Here is an 11,113-nt window from a genome sequence, read left to right on the forward strand (position 1 = left end):
CTGCGTTATCACCTTAACAAAATAGGTCTATCTGAAAAGACTTTGCTTAGAAGCAGACGAGATTTTCAGTCACATTCTCTGTCCCGCCTTGATCTGGGGGAGAAGTGGGTCACTGAATCGAGAACTACTCTCCCCTTGTGACATTAGGAGGTCCTCAACGGCCAACATTCTGGCTTTCATTCTGTTGCAGCACAAAAAATCAATAATGATCGCTGTGTTCTGCTCCGTTGGGAGCTAGTACCCCGTTTATTCCAATTCCTATCACTTTATTTTAAGGTTTTATATATAAAAGTGGTGTTAGTTTTATATAAAATGAAACCATGCATTCTTTTAGAAATCTTTTATATGAGTTATAATTTAACGTTAGTTATGACGTAAATTTATTTATTTATTATTAGGATTTATTTTGAATATTAGGAGAATATAAAATAATTTATAAAGATATGTCCATAGAATATTTGTATTTTATTTCAACAAAACCAAACCCTTATTACAAATTAAAATAGAAGCAAAAATTGAAAATTATAAAAATTCTGTGTTAGTTCTAGAACACAACCCGTTACATGAAGTTTTCAGTCTAAGCCTTTTCGCCTTTGATTATCTTTCTCTCTTCAATAAAGTCAACAATTTTTTATCTTTTTCGTTTTTAATAGGAAAATATTTTACTCTGACATGCAATAAGTAAAAATTATAGCATTTCATTTTCTCAAAGTAAACAAATGTGTAAAAAGAAATAGAATAAGGAAAACATGCTGACATTTAATGTAGTCGGTTTTTAATATCCCATGAAATTGGTTTAGTCTAACTTATCGGTAAGGACTATCGCCGCTGGATTACTGTATTACGGCTTGCAATATTTATTGTATTTATCGATTTTCTGCTCCTGATGTTTACATATATTAGCCCTTGAACTTTCATTTATACATTATATGTACTTTTTATTTACATTCTTCTATATGCAAAACAATAAATATTGTTTCACAATAATAAAAGCCAAGGCAGACAGCAAAGCAAAATTTAATGCTGGTCTGCGTCAATACGGATTCATTGTTCGCTGATTTTCATTTCAACAAAATTGTACTTTCAAATAGATTGAATGTTCGCATTGCTATTTTTTATTTATATAATTTTTGTTTTTTTTTTTGTTTAAATTGCACAAACCTACACTTGTACTTTTATGTGTAGCTGCAGGTTTAATTAGCGATCCAGTGAAATGAGTGAATGAACTAAAAATTGTTGTGAAGTGTGAAAAAACAAAAAAAAAAAATTAAAACTAAAAAATACATTCTTTTTTTTTTTGCAGAAAAGCACAAATTTTTATGTGGAAAATATTTTGCAATTTTTGTAATTTTCTATGAAATTATATATACATAGCTTATCAATTTGGAGCTATTTTGCAATCTCTCTCTAGGTAGCTTATGTTGCTACACTGTAAAAATTACATTTTTACTTATTTTTAGTCATTTTAACCCTTCACCTTATATTAATATGCAGTACTTTTTTATGGTTTGTATCTTTAATTACACTTCAGTAGCAGGTTCAACGTCTAGCATTTAACTTGTAACTTGGGTCACGTTGAAGTAGCTTCACTTCCATTAAGTTATGTGGGTTGTCAGCGGACGTACTCACACACGCCGATCGAGGGTGGTGAATGCAGAAACGTGAGCTATCGCAAATCTGTGACAGTAATTTGCAACGTTTAAGCGCACAAATGTACAATATTTGTGAGCAACGAAGGACTGCTATGTTTAACGTTATACAAACAATATTTAAACTACCTTAATAAAAAAAAATATCTGAATATTATAGATAATTTAACCTTATTACACTTTTACTTCGGTTTATGGTTAAGTGATAGTGCGCAATATTGTTAACATTAATACCTTGAGGAAGATATTAAGCACGTTGTAATAAATTACAATTACTTTGTGATGTACAGTAAAGGATTTTCATTTTAAAGTAAACTTAATTTAAGTATATGTTACTTTAGTTAATATTTAAATTTTTTTAATAATACAATATAAATTAACAATAAAAATATTTAAAAATACACTTGATTGGAGAATATATTATATATTGTGAGACCCACTGAAGTGAAGCATAGCTGAAATAGACCACGAAACGACTTGGGTTCTTTTTTGTTCTTCGATTCTCGAATGTTGTTATTGCGTTAAAGCTAGAGTGGCTTCCATTCACATAACTACATCGCTTGTTAATGCAAGCAACTCATTTAGCTTGAGGTTGCCTGCCAATTCATCACCAACCCAATGGTGTTCCAAGACAGTCTTTCTCCGACTTGCTAGTGCTGGACATTAGCACAATATGTACACCGCTGTCTCCGTTTCTTCTAAACATAGCCTGCAAGTGTCTTCCTTAGCAAGAGTTATCTTTTTGAGGTGATACTTGAAGTTTCCATGTACCGTAATCAATGAGGTCAGTCAGCTTAGAGTGCTCCGATGATAGCTAAATACTTTTATCGCTTCCCTGCCCAACGGTTTCGGCATCATAAGTTTAGTCTGGCTACAAGTGCTTTGGTTAATATTTATTTTATTTTAAAGTTAATTTATTTTACTAGTAATACAAAATACTTTAGTAATAAAAATATTTAATAATGCACTCAATTGGAATACATATAACTTAAATAAATATTTAAATTTCACTAATAATACAAAATAATTTATCAATTAAAATATTTAATAAAACAACAAAGTTTCAATACAATCACTGGAAATATTAAGAAATATCTGGCTTCAGAATATTCAGTTTACAGTTGCAGAAGAATGTACGATACTTTTACCTAATAAAAATTCAATAAAAATATTATATTATAATTTTTTGCTTTAAATTTATTATATCATAAAAACTCTAATTCTGTTCCTCAAAGCCTCAAAGCACATTAAATTTTTATCTATACAAGCACTTGGACGGACGATCCAATTTAAAAATTGTTGAGCAGCTAAAGTGCGCCTCATTCCCCTATTAGCTAACAATTTGATGATAAGACAATCTGTCAGTAGCTGTCATTACAATTTTGTTCGTGAGCTCACATATCGGTGTTAATGGAATTGATAAACGAATCTAATAAAAATTATGTTTATCGTATACATACACATATTCGTATTAACGTGTAAACATTGAACATAATATACATCATGAAAATACTTAACATATGTATTACTAATTAAACACAATTAACAGCTAAATTTTGATATAAGATAAATTTTATGACACTTTGCTCTCGAATTAACAATCAAAAGAAATCATCGTGTATTTACCCAATTAATTTGATATTATTTCTTAATTTGTTTTTGTTTTGGTATTTATGTTTAAAGTTAAGACGATCATGTTCTTAAAGAAAATTGATGGTTAAAAATAGTTGAAATATAAAAATATTTAATACCATTTCAAAAGAATAGCAATAAATAACAAACTGCTTACGTCAAATATTGAGAATTAGTAAAAAAAGCGTATCGTATTGTAAAAGATACAGAATAGAAAAATATTGCACTTAAGCGTTTTAAGTTCATTTGAAGTAATGACTTTGAAAATATTTAAACACCTGAAGCAATTTTGTTTAAAATAACATCAATATTTGTTAATAATTTTGAAAGTTATGAAAATTAAAATGAACACTCTAAAGTGATCAAAGATTTTGTATTTGTTTGAAAGTATAAATATTTTAGTAATTTTTGGAACAAATATAAAATTGTGAAAATGACTAATATTTATAAAATTTCTATTAAACTAAATTTAAATAATATTATTTAAAACTATATTTAATTGAATGAAATGAGATTAATTATGTTTATAATATTTTACAGTAAAGCATGACAAATATAAAATATATTCATGCAATGGTAAAGAAGTAATGTGTAGTTATATCATATTTATAATATACATTGTCCTCCTAGCAATTTTCTTAAAAACTTCTGTCAATCTTGTATGAAATATTAAAATAAGTGGCAATGAATTCATGAACAATCTCACAATAACCAATTCAGACCTACAATTTTGAGAACTGGAACTCACAATTCACAATAATAGGATTAGATTGAATAACACCGAATTGAGAACGATATTCAAACGATATTCCCGGTAATCACCAGCCCAAAGAGTTAGTTCGTTCATTTCATTACAAGGAGACACATCTTTTAAGTAAAATTCAATTAACATTAGGTTACTTAAGAGGACATTACAATCTGCGTTGCCATCTCAATAACATTGATCTGTTTGAAGTGACAAAGCGTTGTTTTCTCCTAAAAATTCTCCTAAGCAATATTGGAATATTATGGTCTTGCTCCATATAGCAAAATACCTTTTCAGTTTAAAAGATCATAAATGCTACCAACAAACAATTATTATTATTATAAAGAAAAGTTATAAACTGCAATGTATTTGATTAATTGTGCAATCCTCAGAGAATGTCTCTAATCAAAGGCTCACACAATTTAATGTTATTAATACAATTTACAATTTCGTTTTGTTTTAGTTTCGAGATATCCAGATTAAGACCCTCAATGCTTTTAATAAAGGTATTTGATATTATTAGATACTAAGTACTGATATAATCTACCCAGTTATTTTTTCCAAACATATTATGGAAGTTGAAAACCTAATTGAAACTAATTTAAAAAATTAAATTTATATATATCATGTAGTAATATCTTATTCTACTAAATAACCAGATTAATATAATATAGTTACAGCCCATAAAAAAAAACTAAAAACACTTCACTGTAAAAAGAATTCGTTAAACCAGTGTTGGTTTATGGCATTTTAACTATTAGTTAAGGGAAGTAGAAGTGTATGTATATTATTTATAGCTATATTATATGTAAATAATAGTAAATAAGTACTTAGAGAATACAATTAATGTTGTTATTAATAAGTAGTTAGTTTATATTTAAATACGCATTAATTTTGTTTTTTTGTTTAATTTTGCTGTCTTTGTAGAAACATTGTTTACAAAACGATATATACTTTTTATAATGTCGTATGAGCATACTTTAGTTTAAAACTATCTAATCTAATAATAAAACGTCTATACTTATGAGAATATGAGAAATTGATTTTTCTTTATTTTAATAGTTTAGTTTTTTGTTAAATTTTTTTTTTGTATGAGACTTGATAACAGCACTTCATTTCAATTATTAACATTTCATAAACAATTGTTTGAACTTAATAACTAAATTCTGGACTCTGGCGATTTGATAGTTTTTTCAAACAATTACAAGCCTAATTTCTAAAACCATAATTTTCAATATTGCACACATTTAAGCTTTGCTTACAATTTCGTTCAAATAATATCTACTTTTAATTATCTGAATTAGTAAATATGTATAATAACTAATTAATTAGTTTTTTGATCAATTAATTAAATGATTTTGAATTTTGTAGGTACGAAGAATTGAATCAATATAGTTTTTAATTTTATTACTTAGTTTTGATGTAGTATCTAAGTAGAGCACGCAATAAAATTATTATCTTTATCAATATGCTGTATTATACAAAAAAACTTACATATAATAGAAGCATTATTTAATCATATACCATAGTTAATAAAAATTTTCAACATATTAAATATTTACACTATTGCATCACATTGAAATGTTTGGGCTAAACTTTTCGAAATAAAATAATGAACAAAATTTATTTACTTTTTGTTTTGTGTTGCCTAAACAGTTCACATTCATTTCGCAAACAATTTATTTACATAGAATAACAAACAAAATTTACTATTTCATTATTATGTAAAAAAAAAATCACAGCTAGATTTCAACCTTTCCGCTCCATGCTGAGTGCATTATTTATTTTAAAAAACATTTACTAAAAACAAAAACAATAAATAGAATAATCAAGATAAAAGAAAAATTATTTGCTTTATTTGCTTTATTTACAAATTATAAATAATATAAACCTAAACTAAATATATTATCTCTAATTAAATTGCAATTTGCAAAAAAAAATAAATTAATAAATTTCTTGAATTATATCATTCATGAATATATTTAAGCAAAATTTTTTACGTTGATTTATGCATTTTTAAAACTATTTAAGACAATATCGAAAACTATTAAATGTTTAATAAATAAATATTTCAGCGATATAAATCTAATTGAAATTCAATTGCACTTGCTTTCAAAATCGATTAAAGATACAAGTTTTAACACTGAAATTATGGATTTTCTTCATAGCCGTTTTTTGTGCTTGATTATGGCCTTTTTTCATATGGTAACACTTTTATATTAACATTTAATTAATGCGTGTCTTGAATTTGGGTCACTCATTGCCACTTGCTGCCGTTTGCTCTACGCTCTACTGGTGTCAGTGCTGACTTAGCAATGGTTTATGTGCTGGCTAATGTTGCCTGCCATTGCCGCTCGCTCTCTGTTTGCTATCGTTGTCGAGTGTAGCACAATTTTCATTTGAATTTTCATTTGTTGCTCTTTTTAGCATTTCATGCAGCTGCAAACCAAACAACTAAACAACCGAGTTTTTTATCTTGCTTATTTCAAAAAGCTTCAAATAAATTTCATTTTGCTGCAAAAAAACAAAAAAGAAAAAATATTAATTAAATAGATATTCAACTTCCTTTGGTGCTTTTGTTTTATTAAACCTATTTTTTGTTGTTGTTTGGTTTCGTCTAACGCATTTTTCGATTTGTTGCATGTGTGAAAAAAATTTGTGTGCATTTAGTAACAATTTGTTTGTCGGTTTCGATTTCTTGTGAAATGTTGTAGTTTTATGCTAAAAGCACAGCAGAGTTGTAGTTTTGATGTCGTTTCGAATATATTTATAGCATAATTTATATCATATTTCTAGGAATTTTAACCATTCCTAATGCATCATAAATAATTTAGGGAAATTCTATTTTTCAATCGAATTTTAAAGTTTTGAAAATTTTGAAAAATAATCTTACAAAAACTTTGACTGATGTTTAAAAAATATTTGAATATATTATAGCATTTATTGTTTTAAAGTTGTGCTATGAGAGCATTAAAGAACAAAGGTTAAAAAAGAAAGGTTAAGGAACAATCTTTAGAAGTACTACTCAATAGCTCAATTTTATAATAAAACTTAAGATAAAATAAGAACTCTAAAAAATGTAAAACAAATTAGCAAGGCCACAAACACTGTTATTCGCCAGCTAGAAATTCCACAAAACCAGACTCTGAGAAGACTATTCTCAGGGAACTCAAGATTGATTCGATCACAAAATACATAAAGGATAAAGTCCTGTAATTATTTTCGAAAACTGACAGGCTTACCAAATTTCAGACTAGTTACAAGCTCTTCGTGGGGATATGCAGATCTGAGGTCAATTATTGCTTAGTCTGATAAAGTGATAAATAATAATCCAGTCAAGGTGTAGAGAGGAGGGGTTATGAGGAAACCTCGCAGTTAATAGAGAGTAAAAGTGCTCAAATGCACTGACTCAATTAGCCTAAACGTAATAATATTATTAGGTATTATAATTTATTATTATGTATAATATGTTAATATATTGTTATGTATAATATTTATTTGTGTGCTTAAATTATTTTGTTAAAGCTTCAAGTTTTTAAATAATATAAAACTAAATATTCTAATCATTAAATATCAGTGAATAAAAAATGAGAACAAATTAGTATTGAATATGGGAATGTACTTGAACTGAAAACTAAATTCAAAAACTTTGTTTTCAATAAAGTCTCACAATATTTGCAAAAAAAAAAAATCCTTCAATAAAAACACAACACTATGGCAGTCTAATATAAGAGCAAAAGCACCTGCTTTGAGAACTGAAGTGGTTTTAACTGCATTTTCTATCAAAAGAAACCAGTTAAGGGTAATAAAAAAATTAAATTTTATAACCATACCAACGTAAAATAGTTTTTGTTTCTTTGATCCCATAAACGTATTTCTATTGTATTAGTCGTTTTCATTTCAGTTTAATTTTGTTTTATTTTATTATTCATTTATTTGAACTTTCTTTACATCTTTTTGTATGCATTTTGTAATGTTTTGTTTTTACGATCTTATTTTTTTTTGTTTTGATATTTTTGTTTTGTGGTTTTTATGTTTTACTAAGCTTGTTTGGTTTTTATTGTTGTAGGCGACATCTTGTGCTCATGTAAGTTTAAGTATAATTTTTGGGTCAAGTTGTTGTTGCTTTTGATTTTACTTTCCGGCATTTTGTTTGAAATTGTTGCGTTCTGCCCATATTTTCCGCCCACCAACCGATTGTTAATAACAATCGTTATGTGCGCAAAAAATATTTATATTTCTAAAACTGAACTTAACTTTTGAAGTTTTTTCTTTATTATATATTATTTTGTAATAATTTTTTTATTGCTTTAGTTTATACATTTAAAGCGAAAGCAAAATTTTTTTTTTTCTTATTGCATTTTCTTTGTGGGTGGCAACATTTTTTGTAGTAAAGTTTAGCAATGACAAATACGTTTGATTTAGGTTAAATATATTTCATTTTACAATGTGGAAATATTATTTATAAAAAGTAAAAGATAAATATTCTTGACATTATTGCTATTATTAACAGTTGACGTATTGTACGTTTTGCTACTTAAATGAAGAGATGGAAATTGAATTTCACATAATATATGAAAAAAACTTTTTCATATGTTAATTAATAGAATGATTTCACAAAATAAATTAATTTAATATAATTTCGTTATTAATACGTTAGACTTGGGATTTCAGTTTTTTTTAAAATGAACATATGCTACAATTGTGGTAATTATAATATATACATATGTGGGAAACCGTTGTTTCTTCTTCTTCTTAAATGGTCATAACACCCCTTATCAAGTTTCAAGTTGTCGCAGCACTTTTGGAGCATTGTTATCCATTTTAACGATATGACCAAGCTTACGAAAGTACTGGATATTAATTTGCTGAACTATATCAATGTCGTGATTAAGCTCGTACATTATTTAATAATTTAGTGGAAAATATAAAGCTACATTACATGAATAAGAATAATGTAACGAAAATTAAATTAGATTATATTAATGCACCAGTCTCTGAAGTTATACGTATAAGCATTTTTTAATGAGAATTCGTAAATGCATGCCAGATAAGAGGGATATTAATAAGATTTATATTGGCAAAGCTAAATTAATATATCAGATAGCATGCAATACTATATTATAGAGAACATCTATAGATTGTTCTAAAAATAGAGATGGAATAAAAATGTTTATTGTCAAAAGTGCTAATAGTTATAAAATTAAAAAAGGTATAACGTTAGTTATTTTCATAATAATTTTTGAAAAATTGTTGCATTCCAGCTTTGTTTCAATAATACCTAATTGATCGGTAATTAAAATTACTAAATCAATGTGGAGCATTGCTTAAGAAACTTTTATTCTAAAAACATTGCGCTGTTCAATTAATTGTCATTGAAGTATAGAACTAAATATAACTAAATATATAGACTTCGATTTTGTTATTGTCTGTATATTCCAACAAATTATATAACAAATAGTTTTGTGGGTTACAATTTAAATTATTTAAATACAAAATCTATAAATTTGTAGAATGTAAATTCTTATTTACTTAATTATTTTTTTAATTTTTATTATCATTTTTCATTAACTTCATTAATTCTCATATCTAACAAATGGACAGCTAGAATTTCTTAAACCAGAGTGATAGATCTTTCTGTGCTCACCACACCCAAAGTATCTTTTACAGTAATTATTGCTATTGAAACGGTTTTTGAAGATAATGCACACAACTTGCTTCATATATTTCTACATATTCTATCTTACAATTTTATCTTTAATTTTTAATTAAAATTAATTATAGCAGCTATTTTTAAAACTAATTAAAAATCTAAACAAAATGGTATGGGTACTGGTATCCTATTAAGTTACATATAATTACTGACATAAGTTATGTTAATTTATTTTACTGATTCCGTTTATCGTTTTATTATCTAGAAGATTACAGTTCAGTTAATAAATTAATGAAGTATCTTTTTATGATTATTGGTTATTGGTTTCAGTAATTGTGGTTGTCAACAGGTACAGCACATAGATTATTAATTGTATGGACTCATAATGAATTCGTTTATTTTGTCGTTTTTGTTTTTGCTGATATATCATTTATTACAAATTTTAAATAGGTTAAACAAAAATGGTATTAAGAAAGTTGTATACAGTTAAAGACATTATTAAATAATTTTAAATAAAAAATTTCAAACATGTATAATTTTAAGAGTAAAACAATTGTTTAAAAAAAGTGTTCAAATGCATTTAATTAAATATTCTACAAGTCAATTCCCTCAGAAAACAATAAACATGCTTTCATGTTGTTTTAAGTTGGTGAATGCCGTAATTTTAATTAACATGTACTTAGTTTGCTAACCCTGACGTTTGCCTCTCATGGTTACTTTAGGAATGCTCATATGCCAGCTATTCAAGTAATATTACGTGGCAGTGTCAGTGCTAAAGCACGAGTAAGGAATTGCATTTTAAAAGAAATAAAAAAATGTATGGCTTTAGGTTTATCTTAGACCTTGATAATTTTTAAATACCATGCACGCATATTTAACCGCTAAGCCACACCTTTTTGACATATTGTTCATATGAGTAACACTCTATTATGTGACTATATATAACTGATTATTTGTATATAAATCTTTACTATATACCTATAGATGCATAAAATCAAGTTACTTGTAGATTTTATAGTTTCATCTCTTTACTAAATAAAGGAATTTAACAAAGTCAAAGTTTGAGCAACTATTAATAAAAGGTTAAGGAAAAGCAATAAGATTATTAAGGATACATAAACGAAACCCATTTTTATGTTTATGCATCATAAAATAATACTATTAATTAGAGGATCTATCAGTAAAAACACTATATAAGATTTTGTTATAGCAAACAATTGAAATACAGTTATATATGTTTATATCTAAATTGATTGATAGCTACTTCAAAAATTTTGTATGGGAAAGCAACATTTTAAGTTAGTAATGTCATAGTACATTTTTTGAAAAACATTTTTCAGTGAATTATTATATATATTTATATTATATTATATATAGCCTACTGTTTTATAATTAAAAATGTTTACACAAATGTTTTTTACAGTAATATTCAAT

Source organism: Teleopsis dalmanni, chromosome 1, assembly GCF_002237135.1.
Source record: "Teleopsis dalmanni isolate 2A chromosome 1, ASM223713v2, whole genome shotgun sequence".
In the NCBI taxonomy this organism is placed as follows: domain Eukaryota; kingdom Metazoa; phylum Arthropoda; class Insecta; order Diptera; family Diopsidae; genus Teleopsis; species Teleopsis dalmanni.